A 20811-nucleotide genomic window follows, 5' to 3' on the forward strand; every position below is an offset into this window, starting at 1 on the left:
GTCAAGGGCTTTCTTAGTCTCCTCGTTGTAATAGTAAACCATGTGTCCTGAAAGTATGCAAGTTGATTTGTCAAATAAGAGATAGCCAGTTCAGGGCAATTTTCTGAATAATGTGTGCCCAGTTAACAACATTTAATAGTTCAAATAGCTCACCTCTCTTGTTTCTGAGATTGACCTACCTTTGACTATCTGAGGTAGTTTCTTATGAGTTTTAAGAGACCAAGTGGAGACAATCAGGCAATGGTCATTAAGGATTTTGGGTAAGATGTGCACATTTTTGCAGCAATGACTTACGTAAGTTATAATAAAATCAAGTAGAGAGTGCTTGTTTGTGAGTAAGTTAGGTCCTATTATTTCATTTGCGATCTGTTCAAATCCTTTAAAGCTTAGTATGTGATTTAGATGACATTTATTGGGTCATCTGCATCATTTACTTTGAAGACTGCTGATAAAATAGCATTCGTATCAATGCCTTCTGGATATAGATCATTTATTATATTTTCCTGATTTGTGAGTGAGAAAGGGGAAAGTATGAACAGACAACACAACTTCTTGGTAAATATGACCTCAAGTTGATAATTTTGTCATTGGTAATGCTTGCACCAGTTATATTTTATGCACTTAAAGTGCCATTGTTATACGTTAGTAGTATAATGCCACCTCCAAGCCTTTGCCCAGGACTGACAACAGTGTGCATTGTGTAGTTACCTCTGATATAGTCAGAAGGGCAGAAAGGCCTTCATGGCATGATTCAGTTAGAACTAAAATGTATGGCTGTATGTTTAGAATACAGGCTTCAATTATTGACCATTTTTACTTTGACTTAATATTAGTTAGAGCACTTCTTAAATTTTTGCTGAGAATTTGATAAGAATTTTGAACATTATTTGCCATTGTTTGCAGAATTTGAACTTGATTGCGAAGTTGGAGTTTTATTAATTGTTGCAGAGGCACATGGATTGTGAGAGATGTTCATGAGAAGGATATTAGTAAGAAAATCACATACATTTTTGAAAGGAGCTTTTTGTTAAAATTTTTGTGCTTCAGATATTTCTGCAGGGTTAGTATTTGCATAAATAACCTGTTTGTGGGTTATGTAATTCAGACTAAGCTTAAGTTGGTTAATATCGAACCCTAGCAATCGAAAAAAAAAACATCGAACATTCGGAACAGCAAATTTTTTCCTAGGGAAAAAAAATGCTGTTCCAAAACACATGCACAAAACACAAGCACACCAAACAAACAGCAATACACACACATACACCTAAACTCTAACACCGAACCCCACACTAAACTATACAAACACCACTAACTATCCATTAACCTTAACCCAAACCCTAACCCTAAGGTCCGTCACTATCGCACAGTCATCTCACCCATGCCCTAACCCTAACTCACCTAACCCACCCTAACCCACATGTCCACACAATCGCACACTTACCTGACCCGCACCCTAACCCTAATTCATCTAACCCACCCTAACCCACACGTCCACACAATCGCACACTTATCTGAACCCGACCCGTAACTTTCCACCAGAGCGTTGAAAATACCGAAGCAACAGAAACGGACAACCAAATTCTTTCCCTAGGAAAGAATTCGTTTTTCTGTTACTTCGATATTTTCAGCGTTCGCTGAAAACGGGTCGATATTAGAACACTCGACATTTCAAATGTTCAGTGTTCTAATATAGACCCAGGATTAGAATGTTGACATAAATTTCATAAAGCTGACATCTTCAAATTTTAAATTACAAAACACTTTGTTTTTCCCTTTTGTATTACATAAACCTCTAAACAGTTGATATAATTCATCCTCACATAATTGTCCAAACACATTTAAATTCCCTGACAAAGCAGGATTGATAGTACTAGGTTTCTTAATATCAGGTTTAAAATAGTTGAAAATGTACTTCAAATTAAGCTTCCTAATAAATTGTTTAAAATCTAAAATGACATTAGCCAATGAGGCTGCGTTTGTAGGAATAAAAGTGAAGCCTTTGGACAATACCTCAATTTCAGAAGTAGAAAACTGAATGTCACTAAGACTGAATATCCACCAGGTACGATTTAATGATCTTTCCCCTTAGTTCGGTTCTTGCCAAGAGCAGTCTTATTTTTTTTGTGTTGCGAGAAAAATAGATTAGGGGCTTCATCCCCTGCTGACCTCATCAAGGAAAAAAACAGAAGAATCATCTTTGTTGACAGCTCCGGTACTCAAAGAAGGAACAGCCCCATGAGAACAGTCTTCAGTTCGAACACTGTCACTCCCACTGTTTGAAGCAGTTGCATTCACGTCAGTGGAAAAAGTAGAGGAAAAAGAATCCAATTGGTCTAAATACCATTTACCATGGAAACCAACACCAGTAGTCTTTTTAGCTGAACGTTCAGCAGCCTGAGCCGAAGCACCTTTAATAATAAAGGCTTGCTTACTGGAATAAGCCAAAAGATCCCTATTAAGCTTATTCTTTTTCCTATTAATAATGGAAACAACATGTTTCTCACCTTTGCAAAGGGTGTTAGAGTACAAAGATTTGACTAGTAAAAAATTAGTGATTTTTTTTTAACTTCCAAGTCAAGTAACTGAACACTTTCTTTCAAACTTTGCATATGGTCAGAATTGAAATGTATAAGCACTTTCAACACATCTAACCCAGCCCAATTGTAAATAGCACAAATGTCTGTGTAAACTGGTCCACTGTACTTAGTCCCATTAGGAATAAATCCTCATACTAAGAGACACAATGTTACATTCAAGACAATTAGTTAAATAAAAGTTCTCAAATTTTAATGATTTAAATTTAAGGATTTTCTTCTCCAACTGGAAAACCAAGTTTCTACATTCTGAGGTGGCAAAACTAGCTATAAGTTGATTATTACCACCACTGTTCTGAAAATCCTTAAAGGGATTAGTTCCATTTCCACTTAACAACTCAGTCACCATATAATTGGAACCACTCGTACCTTGTTCGTCAATGGAGGTACTCTCATTGGAAAAATAATCATTATCAACTCTATCTCCTCCACCTTGCAGCTAAAGCCAAACCATTTTAATAACTTCATCTGCCTTCCCAAACACTTTTTCAAGGATTTGGGACAATGCCCGTAATTCGTCAGGAATGGAATGAAGGCTCAAATCCAAACTGGGATCCTTCTCACTGGCCATTCCACCAATCCAAAATGAAATAACCAGCACCAAGTACAATTTGGTCAACTCAACAACAACCAAATAAAACTACAGAGCTGAGGGCTCAAATGAGCTGAACTAAAGAAAAATAGCCCCAAACCAAAAGTACTGTAGCCTTACTGTAGCCGAGTTAGTACAATATAAAAATTAAAACAACAAATACAACAAAGTATTTAAGTGCTTTCATTCTTTTACTTCAAGAGCTTCATCAGAATAAAACAGCAAAGCCATACAATTAAATTTATACAATTAAATGCTGATGTCATAAATAATCTCAACCAATCATTCCCTCAATCAAATAAACACCTATTAACTGTTAAACTATAACATTTAAATATTCTAAAGTTTTAAAGTGACAAATAAAAGTCACATCAAAATTCAAGTACATTAAGTGACACATTACTGAATACTTTGATATTTTAATAAACTTTTTAGTGAAATAGTCTAATTTAAACCTGGAGTAACATCTGCACGCAAAAATGCTTGCCATTTAAGCTCAAGAAATTCAAGATAACTGTTAAACTGACTGGAAAATGACTTTGGATCTACTTTCTGAACTAGAAAAAAAATAGAATTTACAAAACTGGAGACATATTAAGCTGTGCCTAGCAAGGGCATTGTTAGTATCCTTATTCTTAATAGCCCTAACATGCTCACTAAACCTACTATTCAGTTTTCTAGTGGTCTTGCCAACATAAAAGCTTTGTAGCCACAAAAACTAGCCAAATAAATAAGGCCATTCCTCTTACAATCAAACCTCCCTCTTGCTTCAAGGGTAAAATATATGTGTTTGAAAAAATACTGACTATTGGGCTAAATAAACCTACAAAACTTGCAACCATTGCAAGGAAAAGTGCCAAAAGATCCACTCCCTTCCTGTCTACCTAACTCAAAAAGGTGTTCTAACGGGTTCCGTACTAATCCCCAATGCACTTTTTTCCTGAATTACTTATGGTCGAGCATACTTACGCGGAAATGCTGTTCACCGAAGCAGCATTTTCGCTTAAGTATGCCTGTTGTAGAGATCGCACTACAGTGCGGATAAGGGAAGATTCTCTTTCCCCACAGTAGTGCGGTCTTGGAGTGAGAATATTAAAGTAGGGGGGGTGTAGGGGGCACAGCCCCCACATGGGGGCATAGCCCCCCTGCATAAATGCTTTTTTCTTTTCTTTTTTCTTTTTGACATTTTAACGAAAGTGCTTTTTCGGTAAAAGCGCTTTTGTTAAAATGTGTTCGGTGATGTTGGGTTCGACTATTGCAGCTTCGTGCAATAGTCCTAGACCCGTTCTAACAAAAACTTAAGATTTTGGGTAACCAGGACCTTGCTGAGGCTATTGGGTATAAACCTAAATTTATTTTTAAGAAAACTTGAAATCTTAAGTTTTAAGTTGATTGTAAGAGCGATGGACAATATCCAGCACAATATCCCCAGTCATCCTTCTATTCAATCAAGGGAATCAGGTAGTAGGGAATTAGCCAGCTTGCTGGTCCTGAGAATCAGCCTACAATCTCTTTTTGGAAACAATTTCTTCCCTTCCCTCTACAACTTCTCTGGGCCCATACTTGCTGCTCTTGAGGGAAAGCATGTCTCCACATGCTAATGATCCCCTCAGCTGCCTAGTGTAAATGCACTATGGCAGCATTAGGCTCAGCCAGCTCAGAACTCCACTAGGTGAACATTAAGTGCTACCAGTAGGTGTCACCTATGAGGCAAGACAGAACCACTTCCCTTCTCCAGGATGGGATGGCCAGCAGTGGCTGCTCATTCCATTCCTTTGGTCTGCTTGTACACATACGAAAACCAGTAATCAAACTCATATCACTTGCAGTGTAGTTAGGGCTTTATCTCTCTATGCCATGGAGCTGGCTTTCTCAGTATATGTCCTGTAATTCATAGGTACAGAATGCCTGTTTTGTTTCAGCAATACATTGCATGCCCATAAAATAAGCTGACTCAATATGCTAACTTAAAACAACTGGTGGTATTTGTTGTGACCTTGGCACATATCTATTGTAAACATTTTTTTCTCCTTAAATATTTTACTGACCTAGTGTCCTCTTAGCCAAGAAGCAATCTTATAATAAAATTACAACGTTTGCAAGTGTCCATATGAACTGGACACGACTCTGCCTTAATTGCCAGTCTCTTATCTGATTGGAGTTACTAATCTACTCATCTACAATCACCTTAAACTTTCCTACAACATCCTCTATGCCTCTAGAAAAATGCTCTGTCTTTGTACCAAAAGCATTACTAAGTCCCCTTCTTATGTAGTCAAACCAGTCTTTACACTTTTACTATAAAAATCACCTGGTTACAGGTCTCAAGTCAACAGTTTGGATAAAATATGCATATGGATATTTGCTCTATGAGCTCAAAATCAAAATGTGACTGTACTGTTAAATAACACAGAATATTATATATGTATATATATATATATATATATATATATATATATATGTGAACTTAATGTGCTGAATGAACTATATAGCATGCATAATACGAAGATTGCCTATTAGGTTATATTTACCTCAAATTTAAACTGTATATTTTTACTGTAACTCATGCTAACTGCCTATACAAATATATGCACTATGTATTTTTTCTCCCTAGAACTCCTCCGAAAAGGAGCTTTGCCCAGTTGGACTTTCCCGGTAATCAAAGACAAATAAATAAGCAGCGAAGACTGTACTGAAAGCAGAAACAAGTTTCTCTGGTTATGAGGCATGTTATTTTTCATAGAATTAAGAACCACTGGCATATTTACCATTTTACTATGGCTTTGTTTTATTAAGATATTTTATTTATTTATTTATTTTACATTTGTTGATACAGGAAGTCTGGCTGGGCACAAAGGCATATTTTCAGTGGAGGCCTGGAAAGAAAAGCTCCAGTACATATGGTACAATCAAAATATTTTAAGTTACGTAATATCAACAATGTCAGACATACAAATAAAGTAACATTTACAATGCAGATTTTGTTAAAGGGTAGTGAAATGCCTGGCTGAACAAATGTTTTTTCTTTAGTCTGTTATTTCAATTTTTTTTTTAAGTACTGGAAAACTATGATATCCAGAAACATTAAGTACCTGTGGTAAGATGGTGGGGGGAGGGATATATTTTGGCAGGGAATGTACTTTGGTGTGAAAATTGGTGTAGAGTTGCAAAAAATCTTAGCTCCAAACCTGACCTCAGAATTTCTTTTATGAGAGGTTATTGCTCAATATTTTCTAGAACAACTGACAATTCATGCCTACCCTTGATGAAGTCTTCCCTGGACGAATATCTTTTTTCTTCTTCTGCAGGCAGATGGGATGGGCTATGCTCACAATGCTTGCTACTATACAAACTGAATACTACTGGAGTTCAATATTTAAAAAAACAAATATGATTTCTGTGTAAAAACTGGCAACCCTTTAAAGTCAATAGCCTTAGTGAGTTACTCAGATATAAATAAAACATTCAATTTATAGTACTTCAAAAACTTCCTAATATTCCTTACTATGGGATTAACTAGATGACTTTCCTTCTTTTGAAAGACAAGCAGCATGGCTGAATGAATTTTCAGTACTAGTACAGGGGCTTTTTTTTTCCCAGGCTATTTAATCATCTGTTAAATACACTCTGGTTTAAATTATCTCAGTCTTTGTCTTGGTCTGCAGAGTCCAACACTCTAGAACTGTACTGTCCCATACAGTCACTCTATAACTGTACTGTTCCATGCAGATACTCTAGAACTGTACTGGCTCACACAGTCAGTCTATAACTGTACTGTCCCATGCAGGCACTCTAGAACTTTACTGGCCCATGCAGACCTCCTTTGGCAAAATCTACCGTCTCTTTGCCTTTTTGCTCTGAATCTTCTCCAGAATACTACTCTGACTGTGTTTTCTTTGGAAGCTGATGCATTTTACATCTTATGTTAGCACTTTTTCTAATCATACTGCTAATTTCCAAACGGAGATTATGATGTGTAATGATGCTACTTATATGGAATCTGTTCAAATGATTGATATTTGAACGTGAATCTTAAGATCAATCAGTCTTTCCATAACTAACCAATACTTAAATATACCTAATTGTTTTGCACCTTGTAATTTTGTGACATAATCTAAGTGACTGTGTAGATTATAGGGTTACCTGTAATCTTCCATTTCCTAACAGAGGAAGACGTAGGTGACATTAACTTATGAGACTATCTTGGATAGCTCAAAGATAATATGTTATTTATGAAAAACAGAGAGAAACTTGGGGGCTAAATAATCAAAGAATGAAAGAAGTACAATCTTAAGACCTGTAGCAGAGAGTGTCAGATTTTCAAGATTTTGGGTTAGTGTGTGGTCACATTTTATCCAGGATGTGTGCAGTACAAATCCTTTTTTTGTTCCTACCTTGGCACCATACTTTAAGTTCAAACAGAACCAATCAAGTGAACTACGTAATCTTAAAAGTTAACCAGTTTGCTACCAAAGGTTTGCTGAAAGCTGGCACATAAATATGAATTATCAGCAAGACTCAAAATAAAGAACACGCCCATAGCAATTTGGACAGACAGGTGTGGTCTATGTCTGGAGGGATTAATAACAGCAGATGAACTTCAAAGGAATCACTGTCCACTGTATGAACCATTCATAGGTTGGATGCTGACTCATTCACTGAGCTTGCATGAATGACTCAGAAACAGAATTGCATATCTGTCAGCTGTTACCTAGTGCAGCTAGAATGTAAATAAACAATGCACAGTATAGTGGTACTGTGTGCTACTCATTTCATGTTTCAGAATGAAAATAAACAGTGGACAATACAGTGGTACTGTGTGCTATTCATTTCATATTTCAGAATGTAAATAAACAGTGTACCATATAGTGCTATTGTGTGCCACTCATTTCATGTTTCAGAATGTGCATAAATAGTTCACAATATAGTGGTACTGTGTGACATTCATTTCATGTTTCACAATGTAAATAACCAGTGTACAGTATAGTGGTACTGTGTGCCACTCATTTTATGTTTCAGAATGTAAATAAACAATGCACAATATAGTGGTATTGTGTGCCATTCATTTCATGTTTCAGAATGTAAATAAACAGTGCACAGTATAGTGGTATTGTGTGTCATTCATTTCATGCTTCAGAATGTGCATAAATAGTTCACAATATAGTGGTACTGTGTGACATTCATTTCATGTTTCACAATGTAAATAACCAGTGTACAGTATAGTGGTACTGTGTGCCACTCATTTCATGTTTCAGAATGTAAATAAACAGTGCACAGTATAGTAGAATTGTGTGCCATTAGTTTCACGTTTCAGAATATACATAAACAGTTCACAATATAGTAGTACTGTGTGCCATTCATTTCATGCTTCAGAATGTAAACAGTGTACAATATAGTGGTACTGTGTGCCACTTATTTCATGTTTCAGAATGCAAATAAAAAATGCACAATATAGTGGTACTGTGTGCCACTCATTTTGTGTTTCAGAATGTAAATAAACAGCACACAATATAGTGGTACTGTGTGCCACTCATTTCATGTTTCAGAATGTAAATAAGCAGTGCACAGTATAGTGGCACTGTTTGCCATTCATTTCATGTTTCAGAATGCAAATAAACTGTGCACAATATAGTGGTACTGCGTGCCACTCATTTCAATAGTGGTATTGTGTGCTATTCATTTCATGTTTCAGGATGTAAATAAACAGTGCACAGTATAGTGGTATTGTGTGCCATTAGTTTCACGCTTCAGAATATACATAAACAGTTCACAATATAGTGGTACTGTGTGCCACTCATTTCATGTTTCAGAATGCAAATAAATAATGCCCAATATAGTGGTATCGTGTGCCACTCATTTCATATTTCAGAATGTAAATAAACACTGCACAATATAGTGGTAATGTGTGCCATTCATTTCATGTTTCAGAATGTAAATAAACAATGCACAGTATAGCGGTACTGTGTGCCACTCATTTCACATTTCAGAATGAAAATAAACAGTGGACAATACAGTGGTACTGTGTGCTACTCATTTCATGTTTCAGAATGTAAATAAACAGTGTACCATATAGTGGTACTGTGTGCCACTCATTTCATGTTTCAGAATGTGCATAAATAGTTCACAATATAGTGGTACTGGGTGACATTCATTTCATCTTTCAGAATGCAAATAAACAATGCACAATATAGTGGTATCGTGCGCCACTCATTTCATATTTCAGAATGTAAATAAACACTGCACAATATAGTGGTAATGTGTGCCATTCATTTCATGTTTCAGAATGTAAATAAACAGTGCACAATATAGTGGTACTGTGTGCCACTCATTTCATGTTTCAGAATGTAAATAAACAATGAACAATATAGTGGCACTGTGTGCCACTCATTTCATGTTTGAGAATGTAAATAAACAGTGCACAGTATAGTGGTACTGTGTGCCACTCGTTTCATGTTTCAGAATGTAAATACACAGTGCAGAGTATAGTCATACTCTGTGCCACCCATTTCATGTTTCAAAATGTAAATAAACAGTGCATAATGTAGTGGTACTGTGTGCCACTCATTTCATGTTTCAGCATGCAAATAAACAGTCCACAATATAGTAGTCCTCTGTGCAATTCATTTCATGTTTCAGAATGTAAATAATCAGTGCACAATATAGTGGTACTGTGTGCCAATCATTTCATGTTTCAGAATGTAAATAAACAGTGTATGGTATAGTGGCACTGTGTGCCACTCATTTCATGCTTCACAATGTAAATAACCAGTGTACAGTATAGTGGTATTGTGTGCCATTAGTTTCACGCTTCAGAATATACATAAACAGTTCACAATATAGTGGTACTGTGTGCCACTCATTTCATGTTTCAGAATGCAAATAAATAATGCCCAATATAGTGGTATCGTGTGCCACTCATTTCATATTTCAGAATGTAAATAAACACTGCACAATATAGTGGTAATGTGTGCCATTCATTTCATGTTTCAGAATGTAAATAAACAATGCACAGTATAGTGGTACTGTGTGCCACTTATTTCAGGTTTCAGAATGCAAATAAACAATGCACAATATAGTGGTACTGTGTGCCACTCATTTTGTGTTTCAGAATGCAAATAAACAGCGCACAATATAGTGGTACTGTGGGCCACTCATTTCATGTTTCAGAATGTAAATAAACAGTGCACAGTATAGTGGTGCTGTTTCCCATTCATTTCATGTTTCAGAATGTAAATAAACAGTGCACAATATAGTGGTACTATGTGCCACTGATTTCATATTTCAGAATGTAAATAAAAAATGCACAATATAGTGGTACTGTGTGCCATTCATTTCATGTTTCACAATGTAAATCAATAGTGCACAATATAGTGGTACTGTGTGCCACTCATTTCAGGTTTCAGAATGTAAATAAACAATGCACAGTATAATGGTATTGTGTGCAATTCGTTTCATGTTTCAGAATGTAAATAAACAGTGCACAGCATAGTGGTATTGTGTGTCATTAGTTTCATGCTTCAGAATACACATAAACAGTTCACAATATAGTGGCACTGTGTGCCATTCATTTCATGTTTCAGAATTTAACAGTGTACAGTATAGTGGTACTGTGTGCCACTCATTTTATGTTTCAGAATGCAAATAAACAATGCACAATATAGTACTACTATGTGCCACTCATTTTGTGTTTCGGAATGTAAATAAACAGCGCACAATATAGTGGTACTGTGTGCAACTCATTTCATGTTTCAGAATGTAAATAAACAGTGCACAGTATAGTGGCACTTTTTGCCATCCATTTTATGTTTCAGAATGTAAATAAACAGTGCACAATATCGTGGTACTGTGTGCCACTCATTTCATGTTTCAGAATGTAAATAAACAGTGCACAATATAGTGGTACTGTGTGCCATTCATTTCATGTTTCACAATGTAAATAAACAATGCACAATATACCAAAAATACAACCAACAAGGTGGTATCCGAGTGATGAATCCTCCGTTGCTGAAATAGATGAACAAATATAATAAAATGAATGATCAGCAACTGATGGAACCAGGCGGTAACCAAAGTCCTAAATCCACAACTCACGCACTGTGAGTTCCACAAATGAAACTCACTGGTAGAACTCCAAACAGATGGTAATAATTTAAAAACAGAACTCCTTTAATGTAGTCGACAAGGTAAGCACTTTCACTGTTTCAGCTTCTTCAGACCAGATAACAACTACAAAAAGACGCAACCTATTTAAATATATTCATGATAGATACAACCAATAAAAAGCAAACAATTAAATATGCAACAACCTACTTAAAACATAATAAAAGCATCACACAGATACATACAAAAAATAAAAGGAACCAGACTCTACAATGCATCCTCACTTCATGGGGGAACGTAGATAAAAAAAAAAAAATATATATATATATATATATATATATATATATATATATATATATATATATATATATTTATATATATATATATAACATATAACAACCTATATATCAACCTATATACACACCCTAAAGAATATATGTATATATAACACTTATACATAAATATAAAAACAAGTATCCTGCAGAAATAAATAAATATACATGTACGTCTGCATAAAAAACAATCAAGTGAACCTTTTACTTAAACAGCCTCCTTTTCTTCAGAGTGGGCTTAATGGAGGCCCTCTCATTCAACCCCTTACCCCGATCTGCACTCAGTAAAATAATCCATCGGGCCTCCCTATATTCTGTATGCGTACATACATCACCTCCCCTAACACTCACACAAATCGTCTCAATAACCCTAAAACAAAAAGTATGGGACGTATCAAACTCTAACACATGTTTGGACAAGGCATTATGTTGAGAACCTTTCCTGATGTGATATAAATGTTCCCTTATCCTGTCATGATATAGTCATACTGTGTGCCATTCATTTCATGTTTCAGAATGTAAATAAACTGTGCACAATATAGTGGTACTGTGTGCCACTCATTTCAATAGTGGTATTGTGTGCTATTCGTTTCATGTTTTAGAATGTAAATAAACAGTGCACAGTATAGTGGTACTGTGTGCCATTAGTTTCATGCTTCAGAATATACATAAACAGTTCACAATATAGTGGTACTCTATGCCATTCATTTCATGTTTCAGAATGTAAATAAACAGTGTACAGTATAGTGGTACTGTGTGCCAATCATTTCATGTTTCAGAATGCAAATAAACAATGCACAATATAGTGGTACTGTGTGCCACTCATTTCATGTTTCAGAATGTAAATAAACAGTGCACAATATAGTGGTACTGTGTGCCATTCATTTCATGTTTCAGAATGTAAATAAACAGTACACAATATAGTGGTACTGTGTGCCATTCATTTCATGTTTCACAATATAAATAAACAGTGCACAATATAGTTGCATTATGTGCCATTCATTTAATGTTTTAGAATGTAAATAAACGGGTCTATATTAGAACACCGAACATTCAAAATGTCGAGTGTTCTAATATCGACCCCTACCAATCGAAAATACTAAACACTGAACATGCAGAACATCTAATTTTTTCCTAGGGAAAAAAATTTGCTGTTCCAAAACACATACACACAACAAAAGCACACCAAACAATCAGCAATCCACACACATACACCTAAACTCTTACACCTAACCCTACACTAAAACTATGCACACACCACTAACTATCCACTTACCTTAACCCAAACCCTAACCCTAAGGTCAGTCACTATCTCACACTCACCTCACCCACGCCCTAACCCTAACTGACCTAACCCGCCCTAACCCTCAAGTCCACACAATCGCACACATACCTAACCTGCATTCAATCGCAGACTTGCCTGAACCCGACCCGTAACTTTCCACCAGAGCGCTGAAAATACCGAAGCAATAGAAACCGTCAACCAAATTCTTTCCCTAGGAAAGAATTTGGTTTTCTGCTTCTTTGATATTTTCAGCATTCCCTGAAAATGGGTCGATATTATAACACTCGAAATTTTAAATGTTCGGTGTTCTAATATAGACCCAATTAAACATTGCATAGTATAGTGGTACTGTGTGCCACTCATTTAATTTTTCAGAATGTAAATAAACAATGCACAATATAGTGGCACTGTGTGCCACTCATTTCATGTTTCAGAATGTAAATAAATAGTGCACAGTATAGTGGTACTGTATGCCACTCATTTCATGTTTCAGAAGTAAATAAACAGTAAAGTGGTACTGTGTGCCACTCATTCCATGATTCAGAATGTAAATAAACAGTACACAGTATACTGGTACTGTGTGCCACTCATTTCATGTTTCAGAATGTAAATACACAGTGCACAGTATAGTCATACTGTGTGCCACCCATTTCATGTTTCAAAATGTAAATAAACAGTGCATAATGTAGTGGTACCGTGTGCCACTCATTTCATATTTCAGCATGTAAATAAACAGTCCACAATATAGTGGTACTGTGTGCCATTCATTTCATGTTTTAGAATGTAAATAAACAGTGTATGGTATAGTGGCACTGTGTGCCTCTCATTTCATGTTTCAGAATGTAAATACACAGTGCACAGTAGAGTGCTACTTTGTGCCACTCATTTCATGTTTCAGAATGTAAATAAATAGTGCACAGTATAGTGGTACTGTGTGTCACTCATTTCAATAGTGGTGTTGTGTACTATTCATTTCATGTTTCAGAATGTAAATAAACAGTGCACAGTATAGTGGTATTCTGTGCCATTAGTTTCACGCTTCAGAATATACATAAACAGTTCACAATATAGTGGTACTGTGTGTCATCCATTTCATGTTTCAGAATGTAAATAAACAGTGTACAGTATAGTGGTACTGTGTGTCACTAATTTCATGTTTCAGAATGTAAATAAACAGTGCACAATATAGTGCTGTGTGCCACTTGTTTCATGTTTCAGAATGTAAATAAACAGTGCACAATATAGTGGTACTGTGTGTCACTCGTTTCATGTTTCAGAATACAAATAAACATTGCACAGTATAGTGGTACTGTGTGCCAATCATTTTATGTTTCAGAAAGCAAATAAACAGTGCACAGTATAGTGGTACTGTGTGCCACTCATTTCATGTTTCAGAAAGCAAGTAAACAGTGCACAGTATAGTGGTAGTGTGTGCCACAGGGCACAGTTTAGTGGTAATATGTGCCATTCATTTCATGTTTCAGAATGTAAGTAACAGGGCACATTGTAGTGGTACTGTGTGCCACTCATCTCATGTTTCAGAATATAAGTAAACAGGGCACATTGTAGTGGTACTATGTACCACTCATTTCATGTTTCAGAATGTAAACAAACAGTGCACAGTATAGTAGTATTGTGTGCCACTCATTTCATGATTCAGAATGTAAATAAACAGTGCACAGTATAGTGTTAGTGTGTGCCATTCATTTCATGTTTCAGAAGCAGAATTGACTGTCTCTGTATGCTCTGCTCAGCAGAAGCAGAATTTAAACAGTAAATGGTATAGTGGCATGACTTGAGCAGTCACTAAACATCCATTTCCATATAGACAAAATGAAGGCCAAAATAAACTCCCTCCTGTTCTGGGTTAAAAACATCTATCCCTTTCTATCCCAGCCAGCCAGAGCAGCCATTACCAAAGAAATTCTATTTTTTCAACTTGAATATGGGCTTCCACTTATTATTTCTGCCCCCAAGAAAAACATCACCACACTCCAGACAATCTCTAACAGCATCTGTTGATTTATTACAAATTCACCTCTCTGTCAAAATCACTGTATCACACTAGAAAAAGATAAAGGAATATCCATAAAACAAAAATCTAACCTACTTTTAGGATCCCAACTCTACAAACTACTCCATGTCTACACATTTACTTCCCTTGCAGCTAGACTTCATGAAAAAAAATCCTCATACAACCTGCGACACTACTCACAAGCCACATCAACTCTCATTACACCTAGAAACAAACTCCACAGCACTGCATATGCTTTTTCTCCTCAGGAACCTCCTCTTTGGCAAACTCTCTCCAACGACATTAACAAAATCAACACTTTCCAAATTCAGAATGCAACTCAAAAAGCACTTCTTCATCCAAACCAAATACTCCTGATTTAACACAGTACATATCACCTAACCTATCTCCTTTCTGAGTTTCTTCTCCTTTCTCAAGGTTCACTAAAGACTGGCCCACTTGAGAAGCAAATACATACCTTCTACATTACACGCTGCTTGATTGCATACTTCACTGTGCTTGCTCACTAGAATGTATATATGCCATTTTTTTCTATCTAATTAGTCTGAACTTTTCTGTTATTGCTTACATTTCTGTATGTTTTGCTTGTGAAATGTTTTTTATTTCACTGAGGCTGGGCCTAAAATTGGTCAATATTGGTCAGTACCCTACCCTGGTAAACAATACAAAAATACATAAATAAATATATAAATTGTGTGACATTCATTTCAGGATTCAGAAACAAAACTGTGTGCATGTGTGTGTGTGTGTGTGTGTGTGTGTGTGTGTGTGTGTGTGTGTGTGTGTGTATGTGTGCGCGCACGAGCATATGTCTGTCTACTGTGCAAACAGAATATAAACAGTACACAGTATAGTGGTACCATGTGCCATTTCACACAGAATACCAATCACATCAGTGAGTATGGGTATGGGGGGATGATAGGCAGGTCAGATAACTGCATGGGACGGTGCTCAACATGGCAGCACCATGACCCTACAGTTAGGGGTTACAGTATATATAGGATGCACAGTACTGTAGCCTATGTGATTGACATAGCACCAGAAGCATGCATATGTCACAATAATTCAGTTTAGAGTTTTATTCATTTTGCAGCTAGATGAGGCCCATGATATACAAGTGCTTATTGGCATGAGTAATCCATGAACACGTCAGCTTAAAGGATTTGCTCAGAGTTACATAGTATACAAGTGGTAATGGGTAGCACCAACAACTAGACTACAAAACAAAGAAGATTAGCATCTCATAAGTTTAACCTTTGTGCTGTAATGTTTGATATATCAGGTAAGGCTATACTACAAATGCATGGAAGACATTGTGGGGGGGATTGCACATTTACTTTAAGTGTGTATTGCAGGATAGCAGTATGTGCTCCCTGCAAAAATAACACACAGAACCCTTCTAAGGGTGCACTGTTGTGCTCAATGCACCCTGCAGGACCTCAAGTGCATATCTTTTATTTATTTGTATTTGTTTTCTGCAGTAGAGTACTGATCCCCATGGAGGTTCTTCAGATTCACCTTGGGAACAGTGTCTGGTTGACTTGGTCAGAGTCATCAGTTAGTCAGTGGAAGATAAGGGAATCAAATCTTACGCCACTGGACCATAGGAAACAGTTTAGCAGCTTCTTAATCCTGTAAGCCAGCTGTCAGATATTCCATTGGGATGCTGCCTGTATATCCATACAACTCAGTTTGGGAGCAGTGAAGCACAGTGTTTTATGAAGGGGATAGCTGTAAGCAGTGTGGACCGTTGCAGCTTGCCTAGTAAGTAGGACAAAACAATGCAGTTCAAGAACCTAATGAAATGAATTCTGCTTTGTATCCATTCTTGTATAATACTGTTCATTTACCTCTCATTTTGCTTCATATTCTGATTGATGTTACAAAGTTATGTCATGGACCCCATCACTGGACATGGTGGGAAATACCACTGCTAGTAGTGTTTAATAGTGCTTGCCAAAGCAATTATTGTATAGTACAATATATTTTTAAACACCTTTATTGAATTATCACTTGTAACATATGCAAAATGAAATGTATGTAAAAATAATCAAACCATATTAACAAATTCACATTTACAAACATTGTGTATCACATATAGGTTCATAGGTTTATAGGATTATACTAGGCTATTGGCCTGGTGGCCCTTATAAGCCTAGCCAAGAACTTTGCTCATGTTACCTCAAAGTCAGCGCCTGTTTCCCCCTGTCCAGCAGGGACACAGGTGGGATCCCAGGGGTATATTTTCTGTTTCCCATCCAGTTGTCCAGGTTCCTCTTAAAGAGGGATAGAGAGGTACTCTGCTTGACATGGAGAGGGAGTCTATTCCACAGATGGGGGGGGGTCTTTGGGACACAAATCTATCCCTTCAACAAGTTCTATTAATGTCACAGACCAGGTTAAGGCCTTGTGTGCAGGTTGCGTGAGTGGAGTTTGTCTTACGGACATGTAGCAACTCCATCAAAGCTGGGTCTGAAATGGCCTTGTATGCTAGACACAGGTCACCTATGAGCAGTCTGTATGAGACTGAATAGAAGGACACGGCGTTTAGCCTATCTGTATAGGATAGGTGTTTGAGACCCTGGATTTTCCTGGTCAGGAACTGCTGTGGTCTCTCCAACTGCTGCAAGTGCTTGGCAGGATATATATTGTTCTATACCATAATAATCCATGCAACATTACATAAATTGTTCAGTTCTTGCCTTGTCTAAAATATCATTCTTCCTTCATAACATTTTTTTTGAATATTGTCCCATAATTTCCATTTTTTTCTGTTTAATTTATTCCTAGCCTTTTCTGAAAATCCCACGTCCTGTTCTTATCTCTGTTACAATATCCATTACTTCAAGTATAGTTGGTTTAGACTTTGATTTCCATTTTCTAGTAATTGCTTTTATTGGCGGCTACGAGAATTAAACTTAACAAGGCCTTATTATGTGAAGGCAGTTCAAATCCTGTATCTTAGCTAAAAAAAATAATTTTCTTAGTTACACGCATTTGCTCACTCATATTCCTGACAGAGTACCCTATAAGGAATTTTTAAACTCTGCCAACTCATTACACTCCAAGGACATACACTCCCAGGTACCTTTTTTTTCTCCATTATACCTCCAGAATTTGCCATCTACCTGAGGAAAATTCTTTGGAGTTTGCCTGGGGTATAAAAATATCTATGCAAACAATTCTATGCAAAACTCTTAAATCTAAATTTTGTTGCATATTTGGGAGCCATATATATGTCCTCCCATTGTTTCTTTGTGAATTGCTTATCTAATCCCTCTTCCAAATCTTTTCTGGCCTCGTCTGATTGATTCCTATAGTTATCATGCAATATTTTATCTGTCCTATTAATTATCCCTTTTTAACAACAGCTACTATTCTAGATTCAATTACAAACTCAACCAGTGCAGGTCTTTCTTATAGGATTCCCCTATCCCCTTCTCTTTGTGCATACTCTAATATCAATCCCTGATAGTGACGGCAATTTCCAGCCTGCAATCCAAATGACTTCTTGGCCTTTTCACATTCTGTTACCTTTCCCTCTGTAATTATCTGTTCCCAATACATTGGTCCTTTTGCCTGCTTCCTTGAGTAAATTCCAGCCCCCTCTTGCCTATTCTCTGTACCCCTAATTGCAGTCATCCCTATCAGAATCTCATTTTTCCATTCCAGTGTTGGCTTAGTTCTTAGTATACTTAGTATACTTTCTGCTGCTTTATGAATATAATATTCTGTATGACTGTTGTTATTGTCTTTAAGGATCTGCATCCAAAATCTCACTCTTTCCTTATTTCTTGAATAACTCCCTTGCTAGATCTTTAGGTATTATAGCCACCACAGCTTTTTCCAGGATGTTGGTGGCTTCCCTCCTTTTAAAATGCTGTTAAATCCTTACAGATCTTTAACACTTTCTTCCCTGCTAGCTTCCAAACTTCCACTGGAATACCATCTATTCCTGGAGATTTTCCTACAGATTGGTTATGCATCACCATTTTATCTTATCTACTTCTATCTTAACTGTTAATTTTTGAGCCTCATCTACCACCAGCCTTGGCATATTTAAGTCTTCCATAAATATTTCCATTTGTGCTTTTTCTGGACTTCCTCACTTCTCTGCTTTATACAAAATTTTGATAAAATTTCCAAAATATGTTTAATACCTCTACAGGATCTCCAATTACTTTTCCTCTTATACGCTCTCTAAGTCTGACGATGATCCTTTCTACTTTCTGTTGCCTAACTCATTGTGCCAAAAGTTGTTGTGCTTTGCAGTTATTATAAAAAAACAGATGCTTAACAGCAATTTCTCTAAACTCACGTGTATTATTCAAGTAATTCCTTATTTTCTGGTTAGCACTCTGCAATTGGGCCTCTTCTTATTCTGTGCGACCCTCCTTATTCAGTAGTACTTTAACCTTTGTCAGTCCCTCTAAATAATTCTTGTTATTTCTTAACCAGATCTATTTTCTTTTACTTCTGCTCTATTTTAAACTCAACTTTCATTTTATCCCACTCACTAGCTATAATGTCTGGTGTACTTTCTGTCTTCCCTAGTAACTCCCGAATAATTTTCACTACCCATTCCTTAAATTCCTCTTTTTTAACATGTAGCCACAGTGTCTCAAACTTACTTCATTAACCTACATTTTTATCTTAGTAACTATTGATGTGATCTGATATAGTTATGGGCTATGTTTCAAAGTTGTCAATTAAATGCACATGTTCCTGTGAAATATAATTTCTGTCTGGTCTAGCCCAGTTATTGTACCTTGGGGAATGCTATATAAATTCCCTCTGGGTTCCAAATATTTTCATAAATTTCTTCAGAAATTCACCCTCTTTTGTTCTAATTTCCCTTCTAGCATACATCCACATTGTTACAAATCAAATCCCAGTCTCCAGCTATAAGCAATAATTCCCTGCTGAAAGCTATTTATGTCTCCCAAATTTTTAAGCTCTGGAATTTTCCCTCTCTTTTGAATAAGTACCTTGGGATATTTCACATCCATCTAAGCTGCCACCATCTCAGTCAGTTGGGACCTCAGTTTAATGTCTCATTCGAAGGATGGCACAGTTGGCAGTGTAACACCTTCCTTACACCACACTGCAGTAACAGCATTGAAAAATTTTCCAAGTACCTGACGTAGGACTAGAACCCAGAGCCTTCTGATCTTCTAGTATCAAAGGCAAGTATATTACTTGTTGAGCCATTGACATGCCATGGATACAATCACCTTCTTAAAGATGCCAAGAAACATCATATTAGAACATACATCAGCATACCTCTCAACTTCTTAGTGCAAGAACTCTGGACAAAGACTAAAGCAATTGGAGGACAAAAACCCAAAATTAGGGACAGATTTTAAATATTGCTCTTATAAACTTAGAAAGTTGCTTGAATAACATAAATTGTGTTTGCATGCATTTTCTAAAGAATATGAAGTATGAAATTCAAATGTGTGTCATTGCTTTCTGGAAGAAATTGGACCCTCAGGAGCTCAGTTGACTTTCAAGATGGAGACAAAGTTGGGTAGTGGAAATGCACATCAATAATAAAAGAGAAACTAATGGGGGATACATGAAACACACAAAACACAGACCAAGACAGGACTGGAGTGAATACAGGTGTACCTGATTTACTTGGTAGAGGACAGATTCAGTAGAAAGAAACCAAGAAACTTTTGTGCAATACAAGAAAGTCTGCAGTGGAGAAATAGTGCAAACATGGCAGACCTAATATTGGTGGACGATCAATGTACCTAACCAGATCAACAAATCTTGGGAGTCTTCTACATGCTTTTGTTAGAAGAGGCTTGTCTCGAATAAATAACTGGTTTCAAAATCATGGTGTGAAACTAAATGCCAAAAATTCA

This window comes from Protopterus annectens, chromosome 8.part0 (genome assembly GCF_019279795.1).
Source record: "Protopterus annectens isolate FY-2018-M chromosome 8.part0, PAN1.0, whole genome shotgun sequence".
NCBI lineage: Eukaryota > Metazoa > Chordata > Ceratodontiformes > Protopteridae > Protopterus > Protopterus annectens.